This window comes from Phascolarctos cinereus, unplaced genomic scaffold (genome assembly GCF_003287225.1).
Source record: "Phascolarctos cinereus isolate Bilbo 61053 unplaced genomic scaffold, phaCin_HiC Scaffold_3;HRSCAF=262, whole genome shotgun sequence".
Classification (NCBI taxonomy): Eukaryota; Metazoa; Chordata; class Mammalia; order Diprotodontia; family Phascolarctidae; genus Phascolarctos; species Phascolarctos cinereus.
In genome coordinates, this window is record NW_027555736.1 from 240,226,673 (window position 1) to 240,247,164 (window position 20,492).

The following is a 20,492-nucleotide window of genomic DNA, read 5'->3' on the forward strand; positions in this document are numbered from 1 at the left end:
GTGTTACACTCTGTTAATGGATAGAATGTGGTATTATAGTTTTGTTTTTGGAAATGAGGGTAAAGTTTTGTGAGTGCTTACATTTTATAAGTTCTTTTTAAAAATTAAGTTGTCTTTTTAAAATTTCTTTGTATTATGCCAAAATTCACAGGTTCTTTTGAAGTATCATTGCTAGAGCTTTTGGATATTTTGTGACTTGTTTTCACCTGCATAATTAAGTATTTTCTATAATTAAGAAAAAAAATTATTTCATCCAGTGGCATTTGTCTTTGCTTGGCAGTTTTTCCTTGAAATATTTATCCATGTAGTTGGGATGATTCACTTTTCAGAATGTAAAGCAGAGGTTTGTTCTTGTTGTTTTTAATAAGGATGGGTCCACATGAATGAAAAAATAAATATCTCCCCAAACAATTAGCTTTTGGGAGATGTGTAGGTTTTTTCACATATTTTAAAACTCTGTGCACTCATCCATTGTTGTAATTATTGGCTTTTTTTTGGTTATTGATATAGTCTGTTGTGTTTGTAATTTTCCTAATATTAAACTTACTTTGTCTTCCTATATGAATCGAACCCTGTTCATATTGTATAATCTTTTGAAATATGTTGCTGTAAGAGATAGCCTCTTTGTTAATAATTTTATTGAGTTTTTTTGTGTTGACTTTCAATATGATTATTCATCTACATTCATTTATCTCTGCCTTGTTTCTTAAGACTGTAATTTTATTACAGGAGAAATTTTATAGAATCTCTTCTTTTCTTGTTTCGCAAACACTTTGTGGGATATTGAAATTAATTGTTTTCTGAATGTTTGATAAAATTATTTTGTGAATTCATCTAGTATTGTTCTCTCTTCCTCACCCTGAAACTCTTTTGAAGAGTTCTTTTATGGTTTAATCAGTTTCTTTTTCTGAGATTGGGTTATTTAGATTCTCTATTTCTTAAACTGTAATTCTGAGCATTTTACATTTTTACAAATATTAGTCTATTTAAGTTACAATATTTAAGCAAGTATACAATTGAGCAAGATGTTTTATAATTTCTTTATATCATATTCATTTGTTGTAAATACTTCTTTTTTTCCTTTTTGATACTGCCAGTTTGGTTTTTCTCTTTTTTAATCAGATTAGCTAATGTTTTATTTTATTAATCTTTTAAAAACAAAATTGTCTTCTTCAGTGCATTTTTATAGTGTTTTTCATTTAATTTTATTAATGTCTTTGATTTTCAGAATTGCTATTTTTGTGTTTAGTTCGGGGTTTGATTAGATACTTTTGGTATGTTGTCTCATTGTCATTTTCTTTGATGAAGGTTTGTGCTGTTTCTATGATTTGTTCACTGACTCATTAATTCTTTAGGATGAAATTATTTCTTCTCCATATAAGTTTTAATCTGTTTTCAAAAATCCTTTATTGATTACAATTTTTCCTACATTGTTGTCAATAGAGAATGTGCTTAATATTTTGGGTTTTGTGAATTTGTTTATGAATATGCCTTAACATATGGGTAATTTTTGTAAAAGCTATATTCAGAGTGAAGAAATGTGTATATTTCTTTCTCTTTCCATATAGTAATTGCCAATGATCTGTCATATGAAGGTATTCTGAAATTCTTTTCAGGTCTTTAATTTGTTTCTTGTTTATCTTTTTATTGAATTTGTCTAATTCACTTTGATATTTCATGTTATTGCTTTATATTTCTTTTTGTATTTTGACTAATTTCCCTTTTAATTACTAAGTTTTATGCCATTTGGTTCATATAAGGTCCTGAGCTTATGTTGTTGTTTATAATGCCTTTAAGTACAATATAGTTGTCCTGTTTAATTCTTTTAACCGTGTCTATTTTTAATGTTGCATTGTTTCAGATAACATTTGCTACACCCTGCTTTTTTTAGTTCAGCTGAGGCATAATAAATTCTGTTCAAACCCTTATTTTAACTCTATGAATCTTTATGTTTTGTATTTCTTGTAAACAGCATTACTAGATTTTACTTTCTAATCTGTTCTACTATCCCTTTTCCATTATATGGTTGAGTTCTTCCTATGATTGTTCATTGTATATTTCCCTCCATCATATCCTCTTATACTTTCTCCTTTCCTACCTCCACACCCCAAAGGGGGAGAAGACGTAGAGAGACAGTGACAGGGAGAGACAGAGAAAGAAGGAATGTAATCAGAACTAATGATCTCTAATTGAAACAATCTGCTTCTTACTTTTCTTTTCATTGTTATCAGTGATGCTAAGATCTTTCTTGTATAATTCTTCTATATAGTTTTTCCACCTCTTCTTAATCTCTTCTGTTTCTGTTAAATCCCTATCATTTTTTCTCTTTTATCTTGTCCATTTTTGCGTGAAACATTCCCTTGATATCTCTTATTTTCTTGAAGATATTTCTTGTCTTTCCCATCTTACTGTTTTTTCCTGTTTCTTTGCATTGCTCATTTTAAGAAAACCTTCTTATCTCTCCTTGCATTCTCTGGAATTCTGCATTCAGTTGGGTATATCTTTCCATTTCTATTTTTCCTTTTCCTTTTCTTCTTTCTTCAGCTATTTGTAAAGTCTCATCAGACAGCCATTTTGCTGTCTTGCTCTTCTTTTTCTTTGGGATGTTTTTGTTGCTACTTTCAATACAGTATTGTGAACATCTGTCCATAGTTCTTCAGGCTCTCTGACTACCAGTTCTAATCCCTTAATTCTATTCACCACCTCAGCTTCACATTCATAAATTATGTTGTTGGGGGTGGAGCCAAGGTGGCAGAGTAAAGGCAGTACACAATACAGGAGAGTAAGCAAACACACCTCTCCCTAGATCATAGTAATTTGGGAGAGCCAAAAACTTATAGGTCCCCAGAATTACCTCTGAAAACAGCTGCACAAAAAAACCTAAAGCTTGGGACCATGCTCCCTTCACTTGGGAAGCAGAGCCCCACTTTATCATAGAGTTAAAAGTCAAGAAATAAGCTGGAAAATAAGCAAACAACAGAAAAAATTCTGGCCATAGAAAGTTACTGTGGTGACAAGGAAGATCAAAACACACTCTCAAGAAGACAACAAAGTCAAAATTCCTGCATCCAGTGCTGCAAGGAAAAATATGAATTGGTCTCAGGCCATGAAAGAACTTAAAAAGGATTTTAACAATCAGTCAAGTAAGAGAGATAGAGGAAAAGTTGGGAAGAGAAATGAGAGTGATGTAAGAAAATCATGAAAAAAGAGTCAACAGCTTGGTAAAAGAGACACCAAAAAAATACTAACGAAAATACACCGTAAAAAAACAGAATAGGCCAAATGGTAAAAGAGGCACAAAAATCCAGTGAAGAGAGGAATGCCTCAAAAGGCAGACTTGGCCAAATGGAAAAAGCTATACAAAAATTCATTGAAGAAAAGGACTCCTTAAAAAGTAGAATTGGCCCATGAAAAAGGAGGTAGAAAAGCTCACTGAAGAAAATAATTCCTTAGAAGCTAGAATTGGGCAAGTAGAGGCTAGTAACTTTATGAGACATCAAGAAACAATCAAACAAAATCAAAAGAATGAAAAAATGGAAAAAATAACTGACCTAGAAAATAGATCCAGGAGGGATAATTTAAGAATTATTATACTATCTGAAAGTCATGATCAAAAAAAGAGAATAGACATCATCTTTCAAGAAATCATCAAGGAAAACTGCCCTGATATTCTAGAACCAGAGGGTAAAATTGAAATGGAAAGATTCTACCAATCACCTTCTGAAATAGATCCCAAAATGAAAACTCCCAGGAATATTATAGCCAAATTCCAGACCTCCCAGATCAAGGAGAAAATACTGTAAGGAGCCAAAAAGAAACAATTCACATATCGTGGAGCTAGAGTCAGAATAACACAAGATTTAGCAGCTTCTACATAAAATGATCAGAGGGCTTAAAATATGATATTCTGGAAGGCAGAGAATCACCTACCCAGAAAAAACTGAGTATAATCCTTCTTACTTCTGCAACAGTTCATATAGATCTTTCACATTTCTCTGTATTCATCATATGCATCATTTCTTTTTTTTTCCCCCAAGTTTGTGAGATATTGTCACATGCATGCATGCAGGCTGAATACATTGATGTAGGTAGCCTGCAAGAGAGACTACCAAATTCCATTCCATTACCCCAGTTTTTATACCTTTGAACAATTCTGACCTTGTCTTTACCGAACATCATTGCCCAGTTGAGATAATATTGACAGAAGTCCCTGTTCTTACCCTGAAGACATATTATTTTTGAGAAAGTTCAGGTCTGTATAACCGTCTTGTAGTTTTATTAGCCTCTCCTATTTTCTCCTTTTTCTGTTTTGTAACTTTGTGGGTTAGCACAAAGTTATACACAAAAATTTAACCTTTCTGGTTTCCCAGAGTCAGACAGGTAGTGAAAATCTGATTAAGGATTCAAACTTAGGGCTTCCTATTTCCAAAACTTGCACTGTACCAATGAATCAATCCAAATTTATTCAGTGTTTACTATGTATCAGGCACTGTGCTAGAAGCTTTCCAAATATTATTTCATTTAATCCTCACAACAACCCTGTTGTTTCACTCCATTATGCAGTTGAGAAAACTGAGGAACATAGAGGTTAATTGACTTGACCAGGGTTACACAGCTAGTAAGTGTCTGAGGCTGGATTTGAACCCAAGTCTTCTGACTTCAAGCCCAGTACTGTACCCATTGTTGTCACCTAGCTGATGACAATGGATAACTTGCAGTAACATTAACAACTTGTGTCCATCTTCGGATCTAAATGGGTTTCTGGTTAGCATAACCTAGATCCTGATTTAAACATTAAACAAATCTGGTCTCTCAGCAAAAGGTCTGGCTTCTCAGCCATGCAGGAATGTGTTCAAACGATGTTATAAAGTTTCCCCAACAACATCATTTCTCTTCAAGGATAGTAACCATACAAATGCATAAAAGGGTTCACAATTCTGTTTTAACATCATGGTCTCAAGTTCAGCACTCCCAGGTACATAAATGGTATATGTCTTTCCTGAGGAGGCAGGTAAAACTATGATAAAGGTCTTTTTATCTTCAGATAAGTTGTAGCGATTGTAGCCTGGCAACAGTCCTAATGTTTGGAAGTGTTGTAAAAATTCATTTACCACAAAGTAATACAAACGATGAAGCTTTTGACTGAAAGGAGGGAAAAACAGTTGTTTGTAAAGCCTTGGAAATACCGTATCGAAAACCTGAGTAAACTTCTGGGCTACTTCCACATTTGGCTTCTGGATCTTTTCTTCCAGTTCTTTGTATCTATTAGAAATCTGCTTCGTCTGGACATCTTGGCTTCCCATGCCTGCTTTTGTTTCATTATCTGATATTCCTGTGTAGCCTCCAACTCCTTCAGACACTAATAGAGCTCCTGGAATTTCTTGTTCATGTTCCCCACAATGAGTTCCTCCTGTTGTGCTGGCTCAGCCTCCTCCTTATTCCATATATAATTTTGTACTGCACAAACATCTTTGTGATACATTTCACAGGTCGTAGTCTTGGGGTCTGTCCAGATCACAGCCCATGTCACAGATTTCTCTTTCTCTTGCTTAAGAAGTCTCTGTGTCTTTTCTAGAGAATTATGAAAAGTTTCCAGAAATGCCAAGATTTTATTTCTAAATTTCAGAGCTGCAATGTTTTTGGTTCCTATGATTCTCTGACTTAGAGCAGGTTCCACAGAGTAGGATATGGTTGTCCTCACAAAGCATCTTCTAGTCTTCTCTGTGTATCTCACACAAGCCATCTTCCTCAGGATACATGACAATATCAGCTCGAAGAGCTCTCAGCTGAGAGAATTTCCAGCATACAATGCAGCATGAAGATAGAGAAGCCTTGTCCTTGAGACAAGTTGGGCAAATAATGTGTCCACATTCAAGGGTGATTTGCTTAGGGACCAAGTTGAGGCACATGGAACATGAAAGATCTTTATCTTCATCTTCATCTTCACTCAGCCTTGGATGCATTTCAGTGTTTCTTTCCCTTAGTAAATGAGCCAGGGGAAATATCTTAGCTAAAAGCAAGCACACATTGCCACCAAGTTAGAGCAGGATCTGAGCTTTTATATGTTCCAGGCAGTTCCTTCCCCTACTTATTTGCATATCTCCAGGTGGGAACTTTCTGGCTCAAGCAGTTTACCTTTTGATACTGGATGAATGAAAGAGTTCACACCTCAGTCAACCAACCAACCAATCAATCAATCAATCAGTAGGCATTTATTAAGTGCTTGCTAAGTGCCAGGCTTTGGTAAAGCCCAGGGACATAAAGCAAGACAAAAAAACATTATCCTCCCTCAGAGAGTTCACATTCCAATGGAAGACACAGCCTGAAAACAACTATGTATTTTGAAAGTATTTAGTGAAAATGCTGTCAGGCATCAAAGATGCCAAAGTCATTCAGTCATTCGGGCCATCTTTACTTTTTGTCTTGACACTGGACTTTGATGACTGAGGAAGAGAATGAGGCAATGACTTTGTGCTACACTGCCTCCTAGAAATCCAACTCATGGGCAAGTCATCTTTCCCACCTCCTCCCCCATCCCATGTCATTGGTACTCTTCAAAAACGAGAATGGACAAACAAAGCAAGATACTAGGAGTCAGAGGAGAAGCTGGAAAGGGACTTGGTCAGAAGGTGAAATTTTAGTTGAAAGCTTGGTTTCTGTGAATCAAACAAAGGAATTAACTTACTTGACCAGTTAATCAATGTAGCACCTAATAAGTGGGGTTCCTTATGTCATGCCTGCATGCAAATGAGATAACTCTTGATTTAAAAAAAAAAAGTCTAATTTGAACAGTAGTATACCATTACATTCATGCACCACAATTTGTTTAGCCATTCTTTTATTTATTCATTCATTCATTTATTTAGGCCATTCTATAGTTGATGGGCATCTGTTATGAATCCAATTCTTAACTACCACAAAAAGTTCTGTTAAAAATAATTTTTAATATCTCCTTAGTGCTTATTTTCAGTTTGTTTATATGTTCCCTTTCTAATTTTATAAAATGAATATTCATTTAATTAATCCTTTCTATTGTTAATACAACTTTGTAGGGATATGATCTCCCCCCCCCACTGCCTTAGCTGCATCCCAGAATTTTTTGTTTTATCATTATCATTTTCTTTCATATATCTGTTGTTTCTATAATTTGCTTTTTGACCCACTCATTATTATTTTTTTTTTTTGGCTAGGCAATGGGGTTAAGTGACTTGCCCAGGGTCACACAGCTAGTAAGTGTTATGTGTCTGAGGCCGGATTTGAGCTCAGGTCCTCCTGAATCCACGGCTGGTGCTCTATGCACTGCACCACCTAGCTGCCCCTTGACCCACTCATTATTTAGGATTTTATTGTTAAGTCTCCTTTCCTTCAGTTAGTCCTGTTCATTAGTCTATTTTTGCACCCCATTTCAAAAATGACTTCTCTCATTCTCTTCATTATCCATTCTCCTTTTCTGTCTACTCTAGACCATCACGGAGCAGCTAGGTCATATAGTAGATAGAGTGCCAAGCCTGGAGTGAGGAAGACTCATCTTCCTGAATTCAAATCTGGCCTAAGACACTGTCACTTAACCCTGTTTGCCTCAGTTTCTGCATTTGTAAAATGAGCTGGAGAAAGAAATGGCAAACTACTCCAATATCTTTGGCAAGAAAACCCCAAATGGTGTCAGGAGATGCTGTATGTAACTGAAAGTAACTGAACAACTAGACCCTCATTCCCAGATTCATGATCCTTATAGCTATTTGATCTCTTTTTTTCTGTATTGCTCATGCATTCAAAGCTTCTAGTGCATTTGTGTATTCTAGGCTATCTTCTCTAGGCAGTTTCTATCATTGCCTTGTAGAACTCTGCCAATGGATTTCCCTTTTCCATTGGGTCTCACTCCCAAAATAATGTCAATTATGGCAGGTGTCATAGTGGATACTACCGCATTATGGTAGGGCCCTTCTCTTACCAAATCTCTTGAATATGTATCTCACTAGTGATCTATACCCTCTGCTGGTTACCTTCCCGCCCCCCAATCTATCTCAAAATTTCCTTTCTTGGTCTATATATTCTCCCACTCACTTAGATGTCAGTCACCGCCAAAAGTTCTATTTCTCCTCATAGCTCAGACGAGTATAGTTTTCAAGCATCAAATCCCCCAGGCACAAAGCATCTCCTTAAAATATTATTGTTTCTGTGTAATGTTCTGGTATTGTTCACTTCAATTTGCATGAGTTCATATAAGTCTTGCCAGGTTTTTCTGAAACCACCTACTTGTCATTTCTTATGGCACAGTAGTATTTCATCAAAATTATACTTGTCCAGCCATTTCCCAGTTGATGGGCATCCCCTCAATTTCTAATTCTTTGCCACCAAAAAGAGTTGGTATAAATATTTTTGTATAATATAGGTCCTTTTCCCCCTCTTTTTTAAAAAATTGTCACTTGGGGTAAACACTTAGTAGTGGTATTGCTGGGTCAAAGGGTATACACAATTTTATAGCCTTTTGGACATTGTTCTAAATTGTTTTCCAGATTGGTCGGACTAGTTCACAACTCCACCAGTAGTGCATTAGTGTCCCAATTATTCTACAGTTTCTCTAGCATTTGTCTTTTTCCTTTTCTGTCATGTTATCAAATCTGATAGATGTGAGGTAGTATCTTAAAGTTGTTTTAATTTACATTTCTTTAATCAATAGTGACTTAGAGCATTTTTCATATGACTATAGATAGCTTTCATAGCTTCTTTTGAAAACCACCTGTTCCTGTCCTTTGACTATTTATCAACTAGGGAATGGCTTTTTTTTTGTAATAAATGTGGCTCAGTTCCATATATATATTTCAGAAATGATGCCTTTATCAGAAAAACTTGGTGTAAATTTACCCCCCCCTCCAATTTTCTGTTTTCCTTCTAATTTTGGATGCATTAGTTTTGTTGATGCAAAAGTTTTTTAATTTCATGTGATCAAAATTATCCCTTTTACTGCCTGTGATCTTTTCTATCTCTTGTTTGGGCATAAACTCTTCCCTTATCTATAGATATGACAATTACAGTTTTCCATTGCTCCCTAATTTACTTATACTCTTTATATCTCTATCATCTATCCATTTTGACCTCATCTTGGCATACAGTATGATATATTAGTCTATGCCTAGTTTCTGCCAAACTGCTTTCCAGTTTTCTCAGCAATTTTTGTCAGATGGTGTGTTCGTATCCCTAAAAATTGGATCTTTGGGTTTATCAAATACTAGATTAACATGGTCATTGTGTATTGTACACCTATTCCAATGATCTATCACTTTATTTCTTAACTAGTATCAAACTGTTTTGACTGCTGCTTCATAATATGGTTTGAAATCTGGTATGGCTAGGCTGTCTTCCATCATGTCGTTGTCTCCCGCCCCCCTCCCCCCCCATTGATTCCTGATCTTTTGTTCTTCACGTGAATTGTTACTATTTTTTCTAGCTCTATAAAATAATTCTTTGGTATTTTGATTGGTATGGCACGGAATAAGTCAGTTAACTTAAGTAGAATTGTCGTTTGTATTCTATTGGCTCTGCTTACCCATGAACATTGAACGTTTCTCCAGTTGTTTAATTCTGTTTTATTTGTGTGAAAAGTGTTTTGTAATTGTGTTCATATAGTACCTGGGTTTGTCTTGAAAAGTAGACTATGGATTTTTGTGTTTAACATGCTTTTGTAGGTGTCTTAAACCAAGGAAACAGTTGAAGCTGCATTATCTTTGCCACATAATTTGTTTTAAAAAAGTTTGTAAGATCATGGGGATCAAAGGGAATGTCTAGTTCTCCATCTTGTTGTTCACGTGATGCTAAAGCCATTTATAATTTCTTTTTAATGCCAATCACCTCATCTTAAATCTTCAAAACAACCCTTCAGTATTACAAAATGTCAAGATTACTTTTTCCACAATTTAAAAGATTTTGACTATATAACTTGTACTGTTATGATAACTGTGGATATTATGTAGTTTATTTTCTGATTTAGCTTCACTTTTTGACTATCTTCAAATTTTCTTCGTGACAATTTTTTTTACCCAACTATCTGTTGCGTGTTCAGCTTTAATGCCGAGTTTATTTAGGTTTTTGGTTAAAGGACAATGTAAAGTTTAATTCATTCATTGTTTAGGAACTCTTTTTTGTAATTCCAAACTAGAGTTCAGAAATGCCCATGTGTCATTTTAGATCACACTGCTATCAGTTTTGGCTTGGCTTTCCTATAGAATTCATTTTGTTTGGCCTCAGAGCAAGCTTTTGAAAGGTAGAAGTTACAAAAAGTTAAAGGACTCCTTGATGTCAGGAGAAATTTCATATTAAATAGAGCTGTCCAAAATTAGATTAGACAGCCTCTGGAAGTAGTGGTTTCCCTCGCATTGATGGTATTCAAATATAGGCTGGTATACCACTTCAACAATTGGTGCAAATTCCTTTTTGTATTGAGTTTAACTAGATAGCTAAAAGAGCCTTCCAACTCTAAATTGTGACCCTTTTAACCTTTTCCTTAATTAGTTGAGTTCAACTTTCATCCCTCTCCCAAGAGCACATAAATTTTACATTTGTGGACTAGTTGATAGGGCTGTTTGCAATTGGCTTGTTTAGATAAAGCCAAGATAGCAGAGTTTTAGGAAGCAGTGTGGTAAAGCTCCTGTCCACTAACTCCTCCAAATAGATCTAGAAAATTCACCAGAGTATATCTTGATTTACCCAGCCCAGCTTGCCATAGGGAGAAAGATAGGAAGGTATCTAGACCCCGGGGAATCTGGTGGGGCCAGGTACCAAGACAATAGCAGTTCCTAAACCCATGGGTCAACTCCACACTCATACCAGGATACTGCAACAGGAACAGGTGCACATTGGCAGTTGTGTAGCCCACTACTCATTTCTGGTTCACAGATCCAGGGTAACATGAGAAGGGATGTGCTTAAGGTGGTGGTATTCCTGTGAAGGGAGGACAAGAAAGGAGAAAGTTCAGAAGCTAACAGCTGCAGTGTTTTGGCTTAGATCTCAGACTCAGAGGAGGGCCTCACTTCCAGCATGTAACCCAGCTTGACCAAAAAGGAGCCTACAATTCCTTCACTCTGAATGAACAGAGCTTTCTAGGTGGCTTATATAGAGGTGAAATCCAGCAGCAATCTGTGCTTGTAAAGACCCAAACCCAGGTCAGAAGCTTGCAGAGCCCAGAACAGGGGAGCAGAAATCAGAGTTGTTATGGATCCACCCACTTTGGGAGTGCTTAAAGCTTACAGTTTCCCAGCCTGTGCCTAAGATCCTGGAATAACACAATACTCAGTACCTCCAAGAAAGCAGCAGTAGGACCAGCCCAGATCTTCTCTCCATAAGCATGGTAGTCCCAGCTCTAACATCAAGTTCAAAGTCAAGAAGTAGTCTGGAAGAATGGGTAAACCAAAAAAAGAATCCTACCATAATGAATGGTGACAAGGATGACAATTACTTTAAAACATCTACAAGGAATGCCTCAGAAAAAAAAAAAAAAACCAAAACAGCTTGGGAACAAACTGAACTAGAATTCCTGGAAGAGATGAGCTTAATTTTTTTAAAAATGTTTTATAAATAGAATGAGGGTGCTTAAGGAAAAGACTGGAAAAGAAATGAGAGCTCTGTAAGAAATAATTAGAAAGGGAATTGACAGATTTGCACAAGACATACAGAACCTTGCCCCAGGAGTAAAAGAGCAACAGGAAAAGGTAAACATGAATAAACAATGATAAAGGACTAAATGAGGATAAATTTCTTACATTCAGATATGGAGCGATGATACATAAGTCCCATCAACAGGGTCTGTAGAGGGAGTCTGATTAGCTCATGCCTGAAAGAGATTCTGTTATGTCCTGTTGATCTTAAAGGGGAAAAAATGGAAAAAGGGAAGAAAGCCTTGGGGATATGGGGGGGGAGGGTTAGGGGGAGAAGCTCTCAATCCACAGCGGGTAATGAGGTCAGACAACTGGTCAGAAGATTACAGGAGTCCCTTTGCTGGCACTGGGGCAGGACCTTGTTGCATTGCCCATATTCAGATCTGGGTCACAGCCCTGGACCTTAGTCCCAGGGCAAGGAGGAGTACTAGCATGCCAGAGCTGGCAGCCACAGGGGAGCTGGAACCTTGGTCACAGTTCCAAGGCAGAAAAGAGTGCTTGTGGTCACTCAAAGACCAGAGCATAGGCCAGGAGAATAGTAAATATACCTCTGCTTAGATCATACCACGTAGTGAGAACTGCAAGTTATCACTGAAAATAGCTACACAAAAACCCTAAAGTGTCGGACAGTGTGCCCTCCACCCCAGAAGCAGAGCCCCACTTTACAACAGAAAAAAATTCTGACTAGAAAGTTACTGTGGTGGCCAGGAAGATCAAAATACTAAAACAGAAGACAACAAAGTGAAAACTGCTACATCCAAAGCCTCAAAGAATAGGAATTGGTCTCAGGCCATGGAATAGCTGAAAATATTTTTAAAATCAAGTAAGATGTGGGCGGAGCCAAGATGGCCGAGTAAAAGCAATGACTTGTTTGAGCTGTCCCCCAAATGCCTCCAAATACCCATAAAAAATGGCTCTAAACAAATTCTAAAGCAGCAGAACCCACAAAAAGACAGAGTGAAACAAATTTCCAGCCCAAGACAATCAGGATGGTCGATTGGAAAGGTTTATAGTGCCAGGCTGGGAGAGGAATTCAGTTCAGCGTGGGTGAGCAGGCAAAACAGGCCTCTGCAAACGTGGAGCAGGCCTCAGAGGACTGAATAATGGGCAGCGGTGGCAGTTTCCAGACTTCTTAATGCACAAACGCCAAAAAGAACTTAGAAGGTCAGTAGGAAAAGTCTGTGAGAGAGAATCTTGGTCCCAGCCCCAGTCTCAGTGCAATGGCTGCTTCCTGAGCTCAGCCCACAGACTGAGGGAGAATCGAGTGGCTGATCAGAGGGGGATTGCAGGGATCTCTTTGCCAGTGCTAAGGCAGCATTCTCTTGCTTTGCCTGTGCTTGGATCTGAGTCACAGTTCTGGGGTGAGGAGGAGCCACTGTCATGGTAGAGCTTGTGGTGGCTGTGAAGAGAGAATCCTCCTCACAGTTCCAAGGCAGAAAAGAATGCTTGTGGTCACTCATAGACCAGAGCACAGGCCAGGAAAGGAGTAAACACCTCACCGTTGATCATACCACCTTGGAACAACTGAAAATTTACAGATCCCTAGAAGTATCTCTGAAAACAGCTGCAGAAAACCCCCAAATATTGGGACAGTACATTAACACATTGGAAGCAGACCCCCAACCCTAACAAAGAGTTTATAACTCAGGTAATGGGCTGGGATCATGAGCAAACTGCGCAAAAAAAAAAGTCAGGCCATAGAATCTTTCTTTGGTGACAAAGAAGGTCAAAACACACAACCAGAAGAAGACAATAAAGTCAAAGCTCCAACATCCAAAGCCTCCAAGAAAAATATGAATTGGTCCCAGGCCATCAAAGAGCTCAAAAGGGATTCTGAGAAGCAAATAAGAGAAGTAGAGGAAAAATTAGGAAGACAAATGAGAGTGATGCAAGAGAATCATGAAAAACAAGTCAACAGCTTGCTAAAGGAGACCCCAAAAAAATACTGAAGAAAATAACACCTTAAAAAATAGCCTAGGGGCAGCTAGGGTGCGCAGTGGATAGAGTACCAGCCCTGGAGTCAAGAGAACCTGAGTTCAAATACAGCCTCACACACTTGACACTTAAACTGTGACCCTGGGCAAGTCATTTAACCCCATTGCCTAGCCAGAAAAAAAAAAAGCCTAACACAAATGACCAAAGAGGTCCAAAAAGCCAATTAGGAGAACTCCTTAAAAAGCAAAATTGGCCACATGGAAAAGGAAGTCCAAAAGCTTGAATGGAACAATTGGAAGCTAGTGACTTTATGAGAAATCAAGACATTGTAAAACAAAACCAAAAGAATGAAAAAATAGAAAACAATGTGAAATATCTCACTGGAAAAACAACTGACTTGGAAAATTGATCCAGGAGAGAGAATTTTAAAATTATTGGACTATTTGAAAGCCATGATCAAAAAAAGAGCGTAGAAATCATCTTTCAAGAAATTATCAGCAGCTAGGTGGCTCGGTGGACAGAGCACTGGCCCTGAAATCAGGAGAGCCTGAGTTCAAATCCAGCCTCAGACCAAACACTTGACCCTTACTAGCTGTGTGACCCTGGGCAAGTCAACCCCAATTGCCTAAAAAGAAGGGAAAAAAAGATACAGCAAGAAATTATCAAGGAAAACTGCCCTGGTATTTTAGAACCAGAGGGCAAAATAGAAATTGAAAGAATCCATCTATCACCTACTGAAAGAGATCCCCACAGGAAAACTCCTAGGAATATTGTAGCCAAATTCCAGAGTTCCCAGGTCAAGGCTGCAAGCAGCCAGAAACAATTCAAGTATCATGGAAACACAATCAGGATAACACAAGATTTAGCAGCTTCTACATTAAAGAATCAGAGGGCTTGGAATATAATATTCCAGAGGTCAAAGGAGATAGGATTACAACCAAGAATCACCTACCCAGCAAAACTGAGTGTAATCCTTCAGGGGGAAAAATGGACATTCATTGAAATAGTGGACTTTCAAGCATTCTTGATGAAAAGACCAGAGCTGAATAGAAAATTGGACTTTCAGATGCAACACTCAAGAGAAGCATGAAGAGGTAAAGAGGAAAGAGAAATCATAAGGGACTTATTAAGGTTGAATGATTTACATTCCTGCATGGAAAGATATTTGTAACTCATGAGACCTTTGTCAGTATTATGGTAGTTGGAGGGGAAAAAATTATATGTATGTATACATAGATAGATAGATAAATAGAGGGCACAGGGTGAACTGAAGATAGAGTGATATCTGGAGAATAAAATTAAGGGGTGAGAGAGGATTATACTGGGAGGAGAAAAGGGAGAGGTAAAATGGGGTAAATTATCTCACATAAAACAGACAAGAAAAGGGTTTTATAGTGGAGGGGAAATGGGGGAAGGTGAAAGGAAATGAGTGAATCTTATTCTCATCAGATTTGGCTTAAGAAGGGAATAACATACATACTCAATTGGGTATGGAAATCTATCTTACCCTACAGGAAAATGGGGGGGGGGAGAGAAGGGCACAAGAGAGCAGGGGAATGATAGAGGGGAGGGAGTAATCAGAAGCAAACACTAAGGAGGGACAGAGTCAAAAGAGAGTAAAGAATAAATGAGGGGGTAGGATAGGATGAAGGGAAATATAGTTTTTCACAACATGACTGCTATGGAAGTGTTTTGCATGACTACACATGTATAACCTGTATCGAGTTGCTTGCCTTCTCAATGAGGGTGGGGAGGGAGGAAGGGAGAAAATTTGGAACCTAAAGTTTTAAAAACAAATGTTAAAAATTGTTTTCACATGCAACTGGGAAATAAGATGTACAGGCAATGGGGATTAGAAATCTATTCTGCCCTGAAGGAAAATTGAAGGGAATAAGAGAAGGGGGGGGGGAGGGCAGCTTAGGGGTAGGGGTATTCAGAATGCATGCCATTGGGGTGTGGGGAGGGACAAGATAAGAAAATTTGGAACTCAAAATGTTGTGGAAGTAAATGTCGAAAACTAAAAATAAATTAATAAGAGGAAAAATTAGGAAGAAAAATGGGTGATGCAAGAAAATCATGGAATAAAGAGTCAACAATTTGGTAAAGGAAGAATAAAGAAAAGAAGAAAACCCTAAGGAAGGAAAAGAAGGCTAAAAAAAATTAACTCACATAATCAGGTTGCACAGATGAACATTTATACAAACAAGGAGGGAGGGCGTGTAGCAAAGTGGTTAACACTTGAACTTCCCTCTTATCTGCATTGGTCAAAAGGAATACAATCACACAGCTGGGTACAGAAATACATTTAACAGTGAAATTTAGTCTGAGGGTGGCAAAGAATGAGAATCTAAGGAGGTGCCCATAAATTGAGGAATAAAACAAGTTAGGGTAGGTAAGTGGGATGGAATACAGTTGTGCTGAATTCTTATCAGCATAATGACCAACCAAAATTCTAGAGACTAATGACGAAATACAATACCCACTTCCTGATAGGGAGGTGAAGGTCTAAGAATACAGAATGAAACCAAGCTTTTTAGATATATCCAATGTGGAAATTTGTCGATTGATTATGCATGTTTGTAATGGGTTTTGTTATTCTTGTCTTCCCAGTTTTGGGGGGGGGGGTGTTGGGAGGCTGAGAAAGCCAATCCTGACTGATTAAAACAAATATTTTTAAAAAATAAAAGATACTAGCCTCTTTAATGAAACATAGTTGTAAATAGGGACTTTTCAAAATGCCCACCTTATAAAAAGAAAGTCCTAGACTTGAGAGTTCACTTTTCATGATCTCTTGAACCACATTTTTGGAACCCTTTTCTTTTGGTAAAAGATGCTACTATAAAGTTTGATATGAAATAAAGGTTAGTCTGCATGTAGAACTCATCTTTAAAATCAACTTGTTCAATATTGTTTATTTAATTTTTAGCTAGGCCAGTAAGGGGATCCAGCATGTAAGTTATATTGTAAGACTTCCTTGTTAAGTAGAACTTAAATGCTTCATTGTCATGGGTGAGGAAGAATATTATAAAGTATTGTCTTGTCCTTGAGTAACACCCTTGCTCTTTTCCAGTAGAGAGCATTCTTCACTAGTTTCTAATTGAAGTTCAAAGCTTTAGCCCCATTGTACTGTAAGGTGTGCGTGTGCGTGTGCGTATGCATTCATTTTTATTTTCATTTCCAAATTCTTTCCCTCCCATTACCTCCTCCCCTACCTATTAAGAAAGGAATACTGTGCCCATGATACATATGAAATCGTGCAGAACATTTCCACATTAGCCGTGTATCAAAAAAAATAATGAAGAAAAATTAAAGACAGAAAATGCTTCAGTCTGCACTCATCAGTCCATCAGTTTTTATCTGGAGGTGCATAGCATTTTTATCATGACTCCTATGGAATTGTCACGGATCACTGTATTGATTAGAAGAGCGATATTGATTATTTTTACAATACTGCTGTTACTGTGTAGATTGTTCTTCTGCTTCTGCTTGCTTCACTTTGTGTCAATTCGTGTAAGTCTTCCCAGGTTTTTCTGAAATCATTCTCTTTAGTATTTCTAAGAGCACAAAATAGTATTCCATCACAATCATATACCACAACTTGTTCAACCATTCCCAAACTGATGGGCATCCCCTCAGTGTCCAATTCTTTGTCACCACAAAAAGATGTAGGTCCTTTTGTTTGATCTCCTAGCATACAGACCTAGTAGTAGTATTGCTGGATCAAAGGTATATGCAGTTTTATAAACCTTTAGGTATAGTTCCACATTGTTCTCCAGAATGGACTAGTTCACTGCTCCACCAACAACGCATTAGTATACCTGTTTTCCTACATCCCTTCCAGCATTTGTCATTTTCCATTTTTGTTATATCAGCCAATCTGATGGGTGTGAGATGGTATCTCAGAATTGTTGTAATTTGCATCTTTAATTATTAGTGAATTAAAACATTTTTCATAACTTGATAGCTTTGATTTCTTCTAAAAACTGTTTGTTCATATCATTTGACCATTTATCAACTGGGGAATGGCTCTTATTTTTATAAATTTGGCTCAGTTCTCTATATATTTGGGAAAGGAAACCTTTATCAGAGAAACTTATTGTAAATTTTTTCCCACTTCTCTGCTTTTCCAATTTTGGCTGTACTGGTTTTGTTTGTACAAAAACCTTTTTAATTTTTTATAGTTAAAATTATCCATTTTACTTCCCACGATCTTCTTTATATCTTGTTTGGTTGTGAACTCTTCTCCTATCCACAGATCTAGCAGGTAATTTTTTCATGCTTCCCTAATTTTCTTATATCATCCTTTATGTCTAAAAAGTAAAGTCTTTAAAGAAACGCAAATGGTAAAACAAATATTAGAGAAATCTCTTATGTTACAGAATAGAGTTAAGTCTTGAAGTGTAAATTATACTGCCTTGCCTGGGAGGAAAGACTGTTAATTTTAACAAGAAATAGCAATGTGAGAAATCTCAGTTCAAGGAAAATCATCTGTCTCCTCTCTATTCCCCCAATGGAAAAAATGCTGTTAGTTGAAAGGTAATCTTCTGGCGGCAGAAACTAAGGGGAAAAAAATTACTCCTTAGAGCATAATGAAGGACAACAATGCCCTCTAAATCAGAAGTGTCTGAAGTAAAGATTTTTAGAACAGATGGTTCATTTTGTCCTGTTCAGAAATAATGAAGTATATCATCTTTTATTTTGGCTACTTTTAGTCAAAATAAGGTATGTGAAAAATTATACACCAAAATAAGCTTATAAAGTTTACAGGTACCTAAAATAAAGCCACGAAAAACAGTGTATGTTAGAATTTGCTAACCAGTCAGAGCAATTATCTACAGGTTCCAAAACTCAACTGAGCTTGACTTTTGGAAATAGACTTGGAAAAGGCTTCTTCCTGGTGCTTTTGTAAAGGTGTACATTAAATGATGCTTACCTCTGCCAGAAACCCCAGGAATTCAGTTCAGAGATGTACTTGTCTAACAGTCATGAAGGAATTAAAACAACACAGATGTGGATTAATGTGGAAAAGTAGGCAAAACACCAAATTCTCATTGTGTGGTTTCAGTGTGGCCAATCCTTTAAAATGTTTTGGTATACCACAGTAATTAAAGGGTTTAAGAACATTAAGGTTAGCTACTTTATTTTTGTAATTTTATTTAATATTTTATTTTTCCCAATTACATGTAAAAACAATTTTAACATTCTTTTTTTCTTCAAATTTTGAATTCCAAATTCTCTCCCCTCCCCCCCTTCTCATTGAGAAAGGAAGAAATTTGACATAGGTTATACATGTGTAGTTATGCAAAACACATTTCTATGTAAGTCATTTTGTGAAAGAAAAGACAGACAAAAAAAGGTTTAGCTACTTTAAAAATAAAAGACCACAGTTGAATGCCAACAATGAACTGTTGGGTTTTTTCAGAAGTTGCTATGGTGAAAATAGGTTGAAAGCTTCAAAAATAATCACTCTGTGCTGTTCAAGAGCATAATGAACTTTAACTATAATTATCCTAATTCTTGTAAAAGTCATTCTTTTATTCCATTTCAGATATGTTTAATGTAAATGAAAAAAAGGGGGAAGTTAATATTCTTCGATAAGAAAACCTGAATTTGGTAGTATGAATCAAGTATCTCAGGACTAATTCATACATCAAAATATTGTTCATTTCCCTACTACAGTTATTAAACAAGAAATACTGTTTTCAAGTTATAATTAATCATTTTAAAATAAACTTTTTTACATTGATGGCATAAATGAGTATGACCATTTATTATATTTTACCTATAAAAGCTAAACTGTTTTACATACTCTTTATGGAAACAGTGTGCAGCCATAAATTAAAAGATGCAACTGTTTTGGATATTTTACTGGTGATCCTGTGTTTTGCTGCCAGCAGTGCAGCTGTTTTAGGTTTCTCAGGATAACATAAAAAGCCGTGTGCACAGTGCAAGTTTATGCTTGAATTGCCAAGCCAGAGGTAGAATGACTCAACTTTCCCAGGAGTAGGTTAGACCAAGATGTGGTGAATCAAAATAGTGACTTTAAGCTCAGTAGTTTACATTGTAACTGTGAAATCTGTTCTCATTTGTGATAGTTGGCTTGAAGCTGAAACAATGCTTTTCTAGTTGAAGGACTCGGCGAAAGGAAAATGAAGGTGATACAGCTCGTGCTAATGACTAGATGCAAACAATTCAGTAACATATGAAGAAATGTAAACTGGTACTGTTTCAGATGTGGTAAAGCTTGTATTTGGTTGCTAGGGATTTGGTAGCCTGTGTGAGATAAACAGCTGGTTTATCCTGCTCCATAGGCAAGTTTTTAAACCTTCTGAGACAGGAAACACTTCCGTCATTTCTCATGCATCAGACTCCTAGTAATACCATTACCCCCAGTAAACGTTGTTGTGGCAGCATTTGGAGGCATTTAGCAGATACAATTTACACATATCTGACACGAATACATTTACTTGGAGGGAATCCCTCTACAGCCTCACAGAACCTAGGGTTTTGTGGATTTTAGAAGACGTATCACATTTAACCTGTTGGTGATGTAACAGAGACAGAGGACCAGTTGTTCAGTCACTTGCGTTGTGTCTGACTCTTCACGACTCCATTTGTGTTTTGTTGCTGTTGGTTTATAATTGCTTTTTTGGCAAAGATCATGGAGTGATTTACCATTTCCTTCTCTAACTCATTTTACAAATGAGCAAACTGAGGCAAAGAGAGTGAAGTGACTTGCCCAGGGTCACATAGCTATTAAGTGTCTGAGGCTAGATTTGAGCTCAGAATATGAGTCTTCCTTTAGATACAGAAATTGAAGCATTTGCTCTTTTTAAAACAGCACATGGCACAGGTACAAGATTCTGTACTGTCTCTTATTCTCCCCATTTCTTTTTGTTGTATTGT

At 36.9% G+C, this 20,492-nt stretch overlaps 1 protein-coding gene across 1 annotated transcript in view; it reads left to right on the forward strand.

The window, feature by feature from the left end:
* The window catches only part of MNAT1 (MNAT1 component of CDK activating kinase), a 248,167-nt gene that overhangs the window by 221,939 nt on the left and 5,736 nt on the right, over positions 1 to 20,492 (forward strand).